The 12666-nt window shown below is 40.5% G+C and overlaps 1 protein-coding gene across 2 annotated transcripts in view; it reads right to left on the reverse strand.

Annotated features, from left to right (window-relative positions):
- Window positions 1–12666, reverse strand: part of Spata16 (spermatogenesis associated 16) — a 344381-nt gene that overhangs the window by 280921 nt on the left and 50794 nt on the right. The window lies entirely within an intron of this gene.

The following is a 12666-nucleotide window of genomic DNA, read 5'->3' on the forward strand; positions in this document are numbered from 1 at the left end:
AGCATCCTAATTAACAAAATCAGAAATGAAAAGGGAGACATAACAACAGATCCTGAAGAAATCCAAAAGGCCATCAGATTCTTCTACAAAAGGCTATACTCAACAAAACTGGAGAACCTGGATGAAATGGATAAATTTCTAGACAGATACCAGGTACCAAAGTTAAATCAGGATGAGGTTAATGATCTAAACAGTCCTATATCCCCTAAAGAAATAGAAGCAGTCATTAATAGTCTCCCAACCAAATAAAAAGCCCAGGACCAGATGGGTTTAGTCTAGAGTTCTATCAAACTTTCAAAGAAGATCTAATTCCAGTTATTCACAAACTATTCCACAAAATAGAAGTAAAATGTACTCTACCCACCTCATTCTATGAAGCCATATTTACTCTGATATGTAAACCACAGAAAGACCCAACAAAGATACAGAACTTCAAACCAATTTCCCTTATGAATATCGATGCAAAAATGCTCAATAAAATTCTTGCTAACTGAATCCAAGAACACATCAAAACAATCATCCATCCTGACTAAGTAGGTTTCATTCCAGGGATGCAGGGATGGTTTAATATATGGAAATCCATCAACATAATCCATTATATAAACAAACTCAAAGACAAAAACCATATGATCATCTCCTTAGATGCTGAGAAAACATTTGACACAATCCAACACCCATTCATGATAAAAGTCTTGGAAAGTTCAGTAATTCAAGGCCCATACCTAAATATGATAAAAGCAATCTACAGCAAACCAGTAGCCAACATCAAAATAAATGGTGAGAAGCTGGAAGCAATCCCACTAAAATCAGGGACTAGACAAGGCTGTCCACTCTCGCCCTACCTATTCAACATTGTACTTGAAGTTCTAGCCAGAGCAACAAAAGGAGATCAAGGGGATACAAATTGGAAAGAAAGAAGTCAAAATATCACTTTTTGCAGATGATATGATAGTATATATAAGTGACCCTAAATATAACACCAGAGAACTCATATACCTGATAAACAGGTTCAATGAAGTATCTGGATATAAAATTTACTCAAACAAGTCAATGGCCTTTCTCTACACAAAATATAAACAGGCTGAGAAAGAAATTAGGGAAACAACACCCTTCTTAATAGTCACAAATAATATAAAATACCTTGGCGTGAATCTAACTAAGGAAGTGAAATATCTGTATGATAAGAACTTTAAGTCTCTAAAAAAAGAAATTAAAGAAGATCTCAGAAGATGGAAAGATCTCCCATGCTCATGGATTGGCAGCATCGATATAGTAAAAATGGCTATCTTGCCAAAAGCAATCTACAGATTCAATGCAATCCCCATCAAAATTCCAACTCAATCATCTGGAATAACAAAAAACCTAGGATAGCAAAAACTCTTCTCAAGGATAAAAGAACATCTGGTGGAATCACCATGCCTGACCTAAAGCTGTACTACAGAGCAATTGTGATAAAAACTGCATGGTACTGGTATAGTGACAGACAAGTAGACCAATGGAATAGAATTGAAGACCTGGAAATGAATCCACACACCTATGGTCACTTGATCGTTGACAAGGGAGCTAAAACCATCCAGTGGAAAAAAGACAGCATCTTCAACAAATGGTGCTGGCACAACTGGCGGTTAACATGTAGATTCCTATCTCCTTGTACTAAGGTCAAATCTAAGTGGATTAAGGAACTCCACATAAAACCAGAGACACTGAATCTTTTAGAGAAGAAAATGGGGAAAAGCCTCAAAGATATGGGCACAGGGGAAAAATTCCTGAACAGAACAGCAATGGCTTGTGCTGTAAGATCGAGAATTGACAAATGGGACCTCATGAAACTGCTAAGCTTCTGTAAGGCAAAAGACATTGTCAATAAGACAAAAAGGCCACGAACAGATTGGGAAAGGATCTTTAGCTATCCTAAATTAGATAGGGGACTAATATATATATAAAGAACTCTAGAAGGTGGACTCCAGAAAATCAAATAACCCCATTAAAAATGGGGCTCAGAGTTAAACAAAGAATTCTCACCTGAGGAATACCAAATGGCTGAGAAGCACCTGAAAAAATGTTCAACATCTTTAATCATCAGGGAAATACAAATTAAAACAACCCTGAGATTCCACCTCATACCAGTCAGAATGGCTAAGATCAAAAATTCAGGTGACAGCAGATGCTGGCGAGGATGTGGAGAAAGAGGAACACTCCTCCATTGTTGGTGGCATTGCAAGCTTTTACAGCCACTCTGGAAATCAGTCTGGCAGTTCCTCAAAAAATTGGACATAGTACTATTGGAGGATTCCGTAATACCTCTCCTGGGCATATATCCAGAAGATGTTCCAACCGGTAAGAAGGATACATGCTTCACTATGTTCATAGCAGACTTATTTATAATAGCCAGAAGCTGGAAAGAACCCAGATGCCCCTCCAGAGAAATGGATACAGAAAATGTGGTACATTTACACAATGGAGTACTACTAAGCTATTAAAAATAATGAATTTATGAAATTCCTAGGCAAATGAAATGACCTGGAGAGCATCATCCTGAATGAGATAACTCAATCACAAAAGAACTCACATGATATGTACTCACTGATAAGTGGATATTAGCCCAGAAACTTAGAATACCCAAGATATAAGATACAATTTGAAGCTCAGGAAGAATGAAGACCAAGGTTTGGATACTTTGCCCCTTCTTGGAATTGGGAGCAAGGCACCCATGGAAGGAGCTACAGATACAAAGTTTGGAGCTGAGATGAAAGGATAGACCATCTAGAGGCTGCCATACCTGGGGATCCATCCTATAATCAGCCTCCAAACACTGACACCATTGTATACCCTAGAAAGATTTTGCTGAAAGGACCCTGATATAGCTGTCTCTTGTGAGAGTATGCTGGGGCCTAGCAAACACACAAGTGGATGCTCACAGTCAGCTATTGGATGGATCACAGGGCCCCTAATGCAGGAGCTGGAGGAAGTACCCAGGGAGCTGGGGGGAATCTGCAACTATATAGGTGGAACAACAATATGAACTAACTGGTACCACCCCCCCCCCCACACACACATAGAGCTCTTGTCTCTAGCTGCATATGTATCAGAAGATGGCCTAGTTGGCCATCACTGGAAAGAGAGGCCCATTGATTGGTCCTGCAGACTTTATATGCCTCAGTACAGTGGAACGCCAGGGCCAAGAGGTGGGAGTGGGTGGGTGGGTGAGTGGGTGTGGAAGGGTGTGGGTGACTTTTGGGATAGCATTGGAAATGTAAATGAAATAAATACCCAATAAAAAACAAAACAAAACAAAAAATCTTAGAAGATGAAGGCCATGCAGGGTTGAAGAAAGTCTACACTTGTGACTGGTGCCTCTACACTCTGCAGTATCCCTTTCAGATTACCAACATGGCCAACCTGCCTTTGGAAATGGGAAAACAGCCTCAGCCTTTCTGAGCCCAGATCGGAAGGATCTAGGTTGCAAACATAGGCTTGCTGATTGCATTCTTATAAACAATCCAACGCATAGCTTCTGCTTGTCATTGTCACACCAAGGCTTTGGAGTCTGACTGCTCCTTGGCAACCCTTAAGTGCTTCAATTATCAGTGCGTTTATTATGATGAGTTTAGCATAGGGTAATTATCTATTATTGATCAAGGATATGATCAAAGCAGGCATGCTACTTTCTCACATTTTTAGAACCATCAAGAGTCCCAGATACCAGGTTCTGAGATTGTAGGCACTCGCTGCATCTGTATACTGGATACAGGATCTAGGTGCTTCTGAGTAGACTCTGTTCTTTGAGCAAAGACTGCTGCCTTTCCCTTGGCCTGATAGCTTTATGTTCGTCTCAGGATGGTTATGTGGGGCCATTACTTCTTCACAAAAGGTTAGGATGTCTTATGTTAGATTCTTTTTAAAAAATTCCTACATGGCTCCTTTTACTATTAGATTATTTATTACCAATAAAACAAAAATCATTCTTTTAACAAGGTTTTGGTTTAGGTATTTTATCTCTTTATTTGTATGTGTGTTTGGAACCCAGAAGTTGATATCAGTTTGTCTTCCTTGACTGTTATCCACTTTATTTATTCAGTCAGGGTCACTCGCTGACTCTTGGACAGAACTCTTTGGTTCTCTTAGTCTAGCCACGCAGCTTGCACTGGGGAAATCCCTGTCTCTGCCTCTCAATGGCTGGAAATGCTGGTGGTTGCCATGCTTGCCTGTGGGCCTGCGTACTTGAGGCTTTCTGCAGAAATCTCTGGCCAGGCCTGGTACGAGGGTTCTGATGAAGGGAAGCGATTGTGGGCAGGGAAGGGAAGTCGATTCCCCGCTTCCGCTGTGCTGGTCAGATCCATCTCCATCTCCTCTGGGCTGCCCTGCACTGAGTTGGGTCGGGCTGGACCCATGAGAAGTCTACTAGCCAGGGCCTCAGGCAGCGCTTCAGGAGAGCCGATCTCTCCCCAAGTGTTACAGCTCTTAGGAAAATGGCTCGGACAACCTAGTAGTTCTTGCACACCTTTTATTCCCTGGATAGGACTTTTATGCAGTTTGGGGGATGATTCAGAGTTTGGTAGCAGGTACTTTTCATTGGCTTGGACTGAGAGTTTGGGGGAACCTTATTTGCTCGTGGGAGGGCTTGGTACTATGTGATAGATGCGCATACCTCTCTTCAGGGGCGGAGGTGGGAGGCTGTAGCTACTTGACAGGAGCCAGGTGCCCAGGAGTCATGGCGGAACTCCTGCAGTCCCATGCAGGTGGAATCACCACCTGGGGCTCCTTGAGTTCCAGACCTTTGCTTTACCGGGACCCAGGCTATCTGTACTCAGCCCACCACCTCACACTTTCCTGGATTTACATGGTTCTGGGATATGAGCTCTGTTCCTGGCGTATGCAGGTGAGTTCTTTATCTCCTGTGTCATCTCCCTATCCCCATCCCACTTTTTTCTATGTATCCCAGGCTGGACTTGAACTCGCGATTCTCTGCTTGCACTCACCATTACAATATTTTTGTTTTCCTAATATGAGTACAGCAGGGGGAGCAGAGTGGGCTTCAATGTGACAGTTTCCTGCGTGTGATTTGTCACATTGCATCCTTGTTACTCTCTTTTCTCTTCTCCCAGTAGCCTCTTTCTGACCTGGACTAGCAGGTTATTTTTCAGTGGCAGGGTGCCAAGAAGGAAGGGTCAGGAGATCAGAGATTAAGATGATCAAACAGGTGGGCTCAGGAGGTTTTGTACAAGCTTCATCCAATGCCAAACAAGCTTATTAAGAAGCCCAACATCTTATACATATTATTTCTAGTGGAGAAATGAGACAGAGCCAGCAGAAACAATAATACAATGTTACACAAGGGGAATGCAGAATATCTTCCGAACATTTCAGACTGAGCACACAGGGAGTCAAAAGAGGTGCATGCTCAGCATCCAAAATCACAGTTCCTCCAAGAACCCGGCCCTGGCTCTACGCTTTTTGGCTCTGTTGAGCCCATTCCTGGACTTAGAAAAGGAGATGTGCTCCTTTTATGTACATCAGGGACACAGGAAAACCTTGAGCCCAGCCTCAAGACCCTTTATTCGAATAGTGTCCCTTCTTTTACCTACCTTTAAACAGTCTAGGTCCCTGTATCTGAGGGGCACAAATGTCACTAGTCTTTAGAGGGTGACTCCTTTTGCTAAGCCTGGCTCTTGACAGGATCAGTCACTGCAGTCACAGATTCCTCCTCCAGTGGGTTTAGATTTACTATGTGGAAACAAATTTGTTTCATTTCACATTAAGATAGCATTGGCACCCGGTTTTCATCGATAATTGCCTGCCTGTGTCAGGGATATAATGAGAAAACCTGTTAGTATTCGTTTCTTCATCACAAACTTAGGTCAAGTTGCCTTTTGCATTAATCTTTTGTTTATTAAATTAGCCACAGAGTCAATATGTTTTCATATCAACAGTGCACCAATAAAGGAAAGTAATAGTATATTTTTCCTGATACTGGGAAAAATGGTTAAAGTGTTTAACAAAAAAGAGGTTGAGTTAAGAGCATAATGAAATTGAGTAAAGTGTTATATAAAAAAATCAACACTGGACTAGGTAACTTCTGCCGGGTCTTCCATCTTCACTTCTGCCTCCCTAGAGGGACAGTAGTGGCTGCTTTCCACATTGGACTGTGCCTTTATGGATGTAGTACAATCTTGGACAAGACAAGCAGTATCTTCCTGTGGCAGCAAAGGCAGGCAGGCTTACCTTACCATCTCTCCTAGTTTTCTTTGTTGCTGTGATAAAACACCCTGACCAAATACAACTTAGGGAAGGAAAGGGATTATTGGGCTTACACTTCCAGGTTGCATCCTTGAGGGAACTCAAGGCAAGAACTTAGATGGCATCCTTGTACAGCCCAGGAAGACCTGCTAAGGGAATGGTGGCATCTAAAGTAGACTGGGCCATCTGAGATCAACTTAATCCAGACAATCCTTTACATACCTACTTACAGGTCAATCTGATCCAGTGGAAGATTGCCTTTTTGGTGACTCTAGGCTATGTCAAGTTGACTGATTTTAGTAAACCATCCATTTAAAAATCATTCACTTCCCCAGGCTTGAGGTTCATCTCAACTACAATCCTTTCACTGCATATACAGGCATCACTGAGTCTCCCCTACATCAGCACCACGGGATTTGGAAATACAGTCTCCAATACAAAGGAGGAGATAGATGCTCTCTACTCCTTGCTATGCCATTGTCTTTGACCAGAAGTCTCATGGATTTTACTCCTGTCCATAGCCTCTGGCTAGCTCTTCTTAGCTTGCAAATAAAGTATTGCTTTATAATTTCTCAGCCTTTAATGAGCCAGTAACTAGTAAAGGAGCAATGTAATTTGTACAAAATATATCTGCATATTGTTCTCTGTGACATGTAACTACATTGCATGGAGTGGCAAAGGGTATGGCAGTGATAGCTGGAATGAAGTTTGCCACTCCTCTGACTTCATGATGAGGAAGGTACCCTACCTAGGTTTGTGGATGGTCTTATTCAAATCATAGATTTCTTTGAATATAAAAGAGGGAGGCCAAAGACACCGGGTGAATTGAAGATTCAACACTGATGTCGTTGAAGAGAGAAAGAGGATCCTGGAACTGAGGACAACAGTGGGCTCCAAAACTGTGAAATAAAGAGGAAATGGATCCTCTCCTTTGAGCCTACGCAACATGCAAAGACACTCTGACATTAACCCAGAGACCCAAATTGTACTGGAGGATAGTAGATAGAGCTGCTTAAGCTACTAGATTTAGATCATTTACTACGATGGGCATAGAAAGTCAAATGCAGGTGATCAACTAAACATCTTGGACTGGGAAGGCCTTGTTAATGTTTTCCACATTATATATATCTTATGATCCTCCCTTAGGTATCAGATTAAATCTATTGCCTATATGAAGGCAATGCCTATTCTCATCTTACTACCTCAACTTTGCAAGAGATGCCAGTTCTCTGAACCCCTCCCCACACTGTTCTTTATCATTGTTCTATATTTTCTTACTGTAGGGATTTCCACAGTCACAAAATCAAGTTTGTTATTTTTCTGAAACTGAAACAGAATGTGTATGTGTGTGTGTGTGTGTGTGTGTGTGTGTGTGTGTGTTTGAGATTTATAGGCTTTCCTTTTTGGTGAGAGTCTGTCTTCATTCTAAGATTATATTTTTGCATTTTAAATTTAGAATGTCCTTTAAATGAAATGATGTTGCTAGAATATAGTGGCCTCCCTTGTTTTTTTCCCTCTTTCTTAAACATCTTATATTTCCCCCCAATAAAATGTTAGTAGTTTATTTTATTTTTAAGCATAGCAGTGATTACTTGGATTCCAGTGATGGGGAACAGTATTGGTGGCTTCCCTGGGCTCACTGGCTAGCTATCCCAGGCTAACCAGTGTCATGTATATCTAGGGAAGAGCCTATCTCAAAACACAAGTTTGAGTTGTGCAACTAAGGAAAACACCTGAGGGCTCCTGACATCCACAGATTAGTACTCTTCTGAACACCTGTAGAAAGCACACATGTATGCATGTCCGTACACACATGCTCATGGGTTGGAAACCATAGTTCTCAAAGCTTTCAAATGCTGTTCATTCACAGTACCTTGTTCTTCTCCTAAAGCAAGGATCACATTTTTATTGCTCTGTAAATTTTATGAACAATTTTCTTCATAAGGGAGAGATCAGGACTGTTTTAGATTATATTCCAGCCTAACCCAGTTCCTCACATGAGACAGGCACACACTATAATTTTGAATCACTGACACTAAGTTAGAAAATACTCATACAATGAGTCTCCATGAATTAACATCTCACATACTATGCCAGCAGGCAGGGATGCTTAAGGTAAAGTTCCAAAGGTTACATATTGGATACAAAAGCTGGACATTTTGTTGTTGTTGTTGTTGTTGTTGTTATTATTGTATGCCTCTAAAATGAAATCTCTGCCCTAAATTTCTAGCCAAAGAAACCTCAACCGGTGCCACTGTACTCTTTGTCAGTTCTGTTCAAAATTTCTTGTAGTACTTAGTAGCTAAAACAAAACAAAAAATCCCTCAAAACCTTCCTCTTCCTCCTCCTCCTCCTGTTCTCCCTCTTCCTCCATAAATAAGAGCTAGCTAACTGAGTCCCATTTCTCTCCACTTTGTCTCCTGGTCAGCACAGGATGGCACTCTTGTGCTCACAGAACAGATTTTATGACATTTTCCTGTTTCTCTCTCTGCCTTGTCTTTCCTCATTCAAATCTTGCACTCTCTCAGTTCTTCTTCTATTATGTTTCTGTGTATGGGAAACCATCAGACACACCTTTTGAGAGAGAGTCAAGCTCAGTCACTTGACTTAATCACTGCTGAACAGAGGTCCATGAGCTTCCATGCCGATCAGCAGGGTCTATGTACTCAGTTCTCTCTACGGTGTCTCATTTCTCTCACTGTCAGGCAGCAGCCAAGGGTCACCCTGTCTCTTTGTGGTTTGCTTAAAGACTATTTAGATAGAGGAATCATACATATTTCAACCCAAATCCACCTATTGGGTATTATATTCTCTATATAATGGTTTAAAAATGGAGGTTAAAGGCAAATTTCAAGTTTGTGGTTTTAACTCTTTGGGAAATGACTGTTGATATTAGACATATATTTCCAGCAGGTGTCTATGCTAAATTGTACAGTGGTTCTCTGTGAAATGACACTGGAAAAAGAACAACAACCTGTGAAGAAAAGATGCTTTGAAGGGCTTAGGGTAAATCTCTTTCTTTTAGTTGCACATGAAAGGTAAGCTGTTTTATCAGCTCATGGATAGAGACAGATAGATAGACATGGTCTTTTACTGTCAAACTCTGTTTCGTTTCCATGGGATCAGAGGTAAGGTGGGGAGCAAGGAAGGAACATCACAGGAGTGTCTACTTGGCCTCCCAGTCTTTGCTTTTCCTTCCCAGTGCATTGAGCTCACAGCTTTGTGTATTTACTCTGCGTATGTGCCCTTTATGCAGCATCAGTTGGGCAATGTGGAAAACGTTTCACCCATTACTTAGGGTTCAATGTAAGATTTTATTGGAAACATGGTTCCTACTCCACTGATAAACCAAGCAGTTAGATGCTGCACTTTGTGAACCAGTTGGCATTTGTTCAAACTCAGGCCCAGCAGCCTGCTAATAATATGACTTTGACGTCTCAGAAACTCTTCTTTCCACATCTGTAAGAGGTTAATAATCATCCCAACCTCTTGGAGGTTTAGTAAGTTAGGTGTTGATGCACACTAACCACCTAGTGACTTTAGAACATGAACAGTAAAAGAAAATGCAATGAAAATCACTTTCAAGCATTCAAATAAGAACAGTTGTAGGCAAAACAAAACAAAAACAAAAACGAATAATGAAACAAAACAAACATAAAAACAAAAACAAAAAAACCTAGCTGTTAATGGGAAGTTAAAATTTTCTTTCTCTTTCATTTCTTAGTAATGAACAATAAATACAGCAATTTCTAAATTGACCTGTCTGTCATCCAGCTATAAACTTCATTTTTTTTCATAGCATTACTGGAGGTAATTGAAAGGCAACATTTGGCACTGGTCTGTTGATGTCACGAAAGAAAACTATCAAGTTTCCTTCCAGTCAGCACTGCTCTACCTTGGGCACAATCTCCACAGACAGTCCCACAGTCCCCAGAGGAGAGGAGTCTCCACTCCCAGGCACTCTAATAGGCCCAAGAACGTAGGAGCACTGGTGAGTAGAACAAAGCATCTGTTCTAACACCACTGAGAGTAACTGGGACCAGCAGGTTCCAGGGACATAGGAACCCCACCTGACCAGGTGCTCAGGTTCCTTCTAGTTGGCGTTGCTCTATCTTGGGCAGGGCACAATCTCAGTGGACAGTCCCAAGGTCCCAAGAGAAGAGGTGTCTCTACTCCCTGGCACTCTAATAAACCCAGTGTCTTAGGATTCCAGGATACCAGGAACTTGGTCACACCAGGATCTCAGGGTCTCAGAGTCAGCTTGACTCCCAGGAACTCTGACACACCCAGTATCTCAGAATCACAGGGTCCCTGAATCACGGGATCACAGAGAAAGACAGACTCTGAGGAGTTCTGTCTCAACTGGGATTATAGGAAGGACAGGCTACAATCATATATAGCCAGGGCAGGGAGCACTTGAGATAGTAAGATGGTGGGAGGCAAGTATAAGAACAGAAGTAACAAAAACCAAAGATACTTGGCATCATCAGAACCCAATTCTCCCATCATAGCAAGTCCTGGATACAGCACCACATCAGAAAAGCAAGATATGGATCTAAAGTCACTTCTCATGATGATGATGGAGGAATAAAGAAGGACATAAATAATTCCCTATAAAAAGTATAGGAGAACACAGGCAAACAAATAAAAACCCTTAAAGAGGAAACACAAAAATCCCTTAAAGAATTACAGAAAAAAATAACCAAACAGGTGAAGGAATTGAACAAAACCATCCAGGATCTAAAAATGGAAGTAGAAACATTAAAGAAATCACAAAGGGAGACAACTCTGGAGATAAAAAACCTAGGAAAGGGATCAGGAGTCATAGATGCAAGCATCACCAACAGAATACAAGAGATGGAAGAGAGAATCTCAGGTGCAGAAGATACCATAGAAAACACTGACAAAATAAAAAAGCAAATGAAAAATGCAAAAAGACCCTAATGCAAAACAGCCTGAAAATCCAGGATACAATGAGAAGACCAAACCTAAGGATAATCAATATAGAAGCAAGCAAAGATTCCTTATTTAAAGAGCTAGCAAATATCTTCAACAAAATTATAGAAGAAAACTTCCCTAACCTAAAGAAAGAGATGCTCATGAACATACAAAAAGCCTATAGAACTCCAAATAGACTGTCCCAGAAAAGAAATTCCTCCCAACACATAATAAACAAAACACCAAATGCACTAAACAAAGATAGAATATTAAAAGCAATAAGGGAAAAATGTCAAGTAACATATAAAGGCAGACCTATTAGAATTACACCAGACTTCTCCCCAGAGACTATGAAAGCTAGTGGATCCTGGACAGATGTCCTACAGACCCTAAGAGAACACAAATTCCAGCCCAGGCTACTATACCCAGCAAAACTCTCAATTACCATAGATGGAGAAACCAAAGTATTCCATGACAAAACCAAATTTACACAATATCTTTCCATGAATCCAGCCCTTCAATGGATAATAATGGGAAATCTCCAACACATGGAGGGGAACTATGCCTTAGAAAAAGCAAGAAAGTAATCTTTCAACAAACCTGAAAGAAGATAACCACATGAACAGAGTTCCAACTCTAACATCAAAAACAACAGGAAGGAAAAATTACTTTTTCTTAATAACTCTTAATATCAATGGACTCAATTCCCCAATAAAAAGATATAGAGTAACCAACTGGCTACATAAACAGGACCCAACATTTTGCTGCATACAGAAAACCCACCTCAAGGACAAAAACAGACACTACCTCGGAGTGAAAGGCTGGAAAACAACTTTCCAAGCAAATGATCCCAAGAAGCTGGAGTAGCCATTCTAATATAGAATAAAATTGACTTTAAACCTAAAGTCATCCAAAAAGACAAGGAAGGACACTTCATTCCCATGAAAGATAAAATTTACCAAGATGAACTCTCAATTCTGAACATCTATGCTCCAAATGCAAGGGCATCCACATTCATTAAAGAAACCTTACTAAAGCTTAAAGCCCACAATGCACTGCACACAATAATAGTGGGAGATTTCAACACTCTACTCTCATCAATGGACAGATCATGGAAATAGAAATTAAACAGAGACACAGTGAAACTAACAGAAGTTATGAAACAAATGGATTTAACAGATATCTATAGAACATTTTATCCTAAAAAAAAAGGATATACCTTCTTCTCAGCAGCTGATGGTACCATCTCTGAAGAAAGAAATCAAATAAGATCTCAGAAGATGGAAAGATCTCCTATGTTCATGGATTGGCTGGATTAATATAGTACAAATGGCTATCTTGCTGAAAACAATCTACAGATTCAATGCAATACCCATCAAAATTCTAACTCAATTCTTCACAGAGTTAGAAAGGGTAATTTGCAAATTCATCTGGAATAACAAAAATCCTAGGATATCAAAAACTATTCTTAATAATAAAAGAACCTCTGGT

The sequence above is a fragment of the Mus caroli genome, unplaced genomic scaffold, assembly GCF_978045245.1.
Source record: "Mus caroli unplaced genomic scaffold, Mus_caroli_1 scaffold_3, whole genome shotgun sequence".
NCBI lineage: Eukaryota > Metazoa > Chordata > Mammalia > Rodentia > Muridae > Mus > Mus caroli.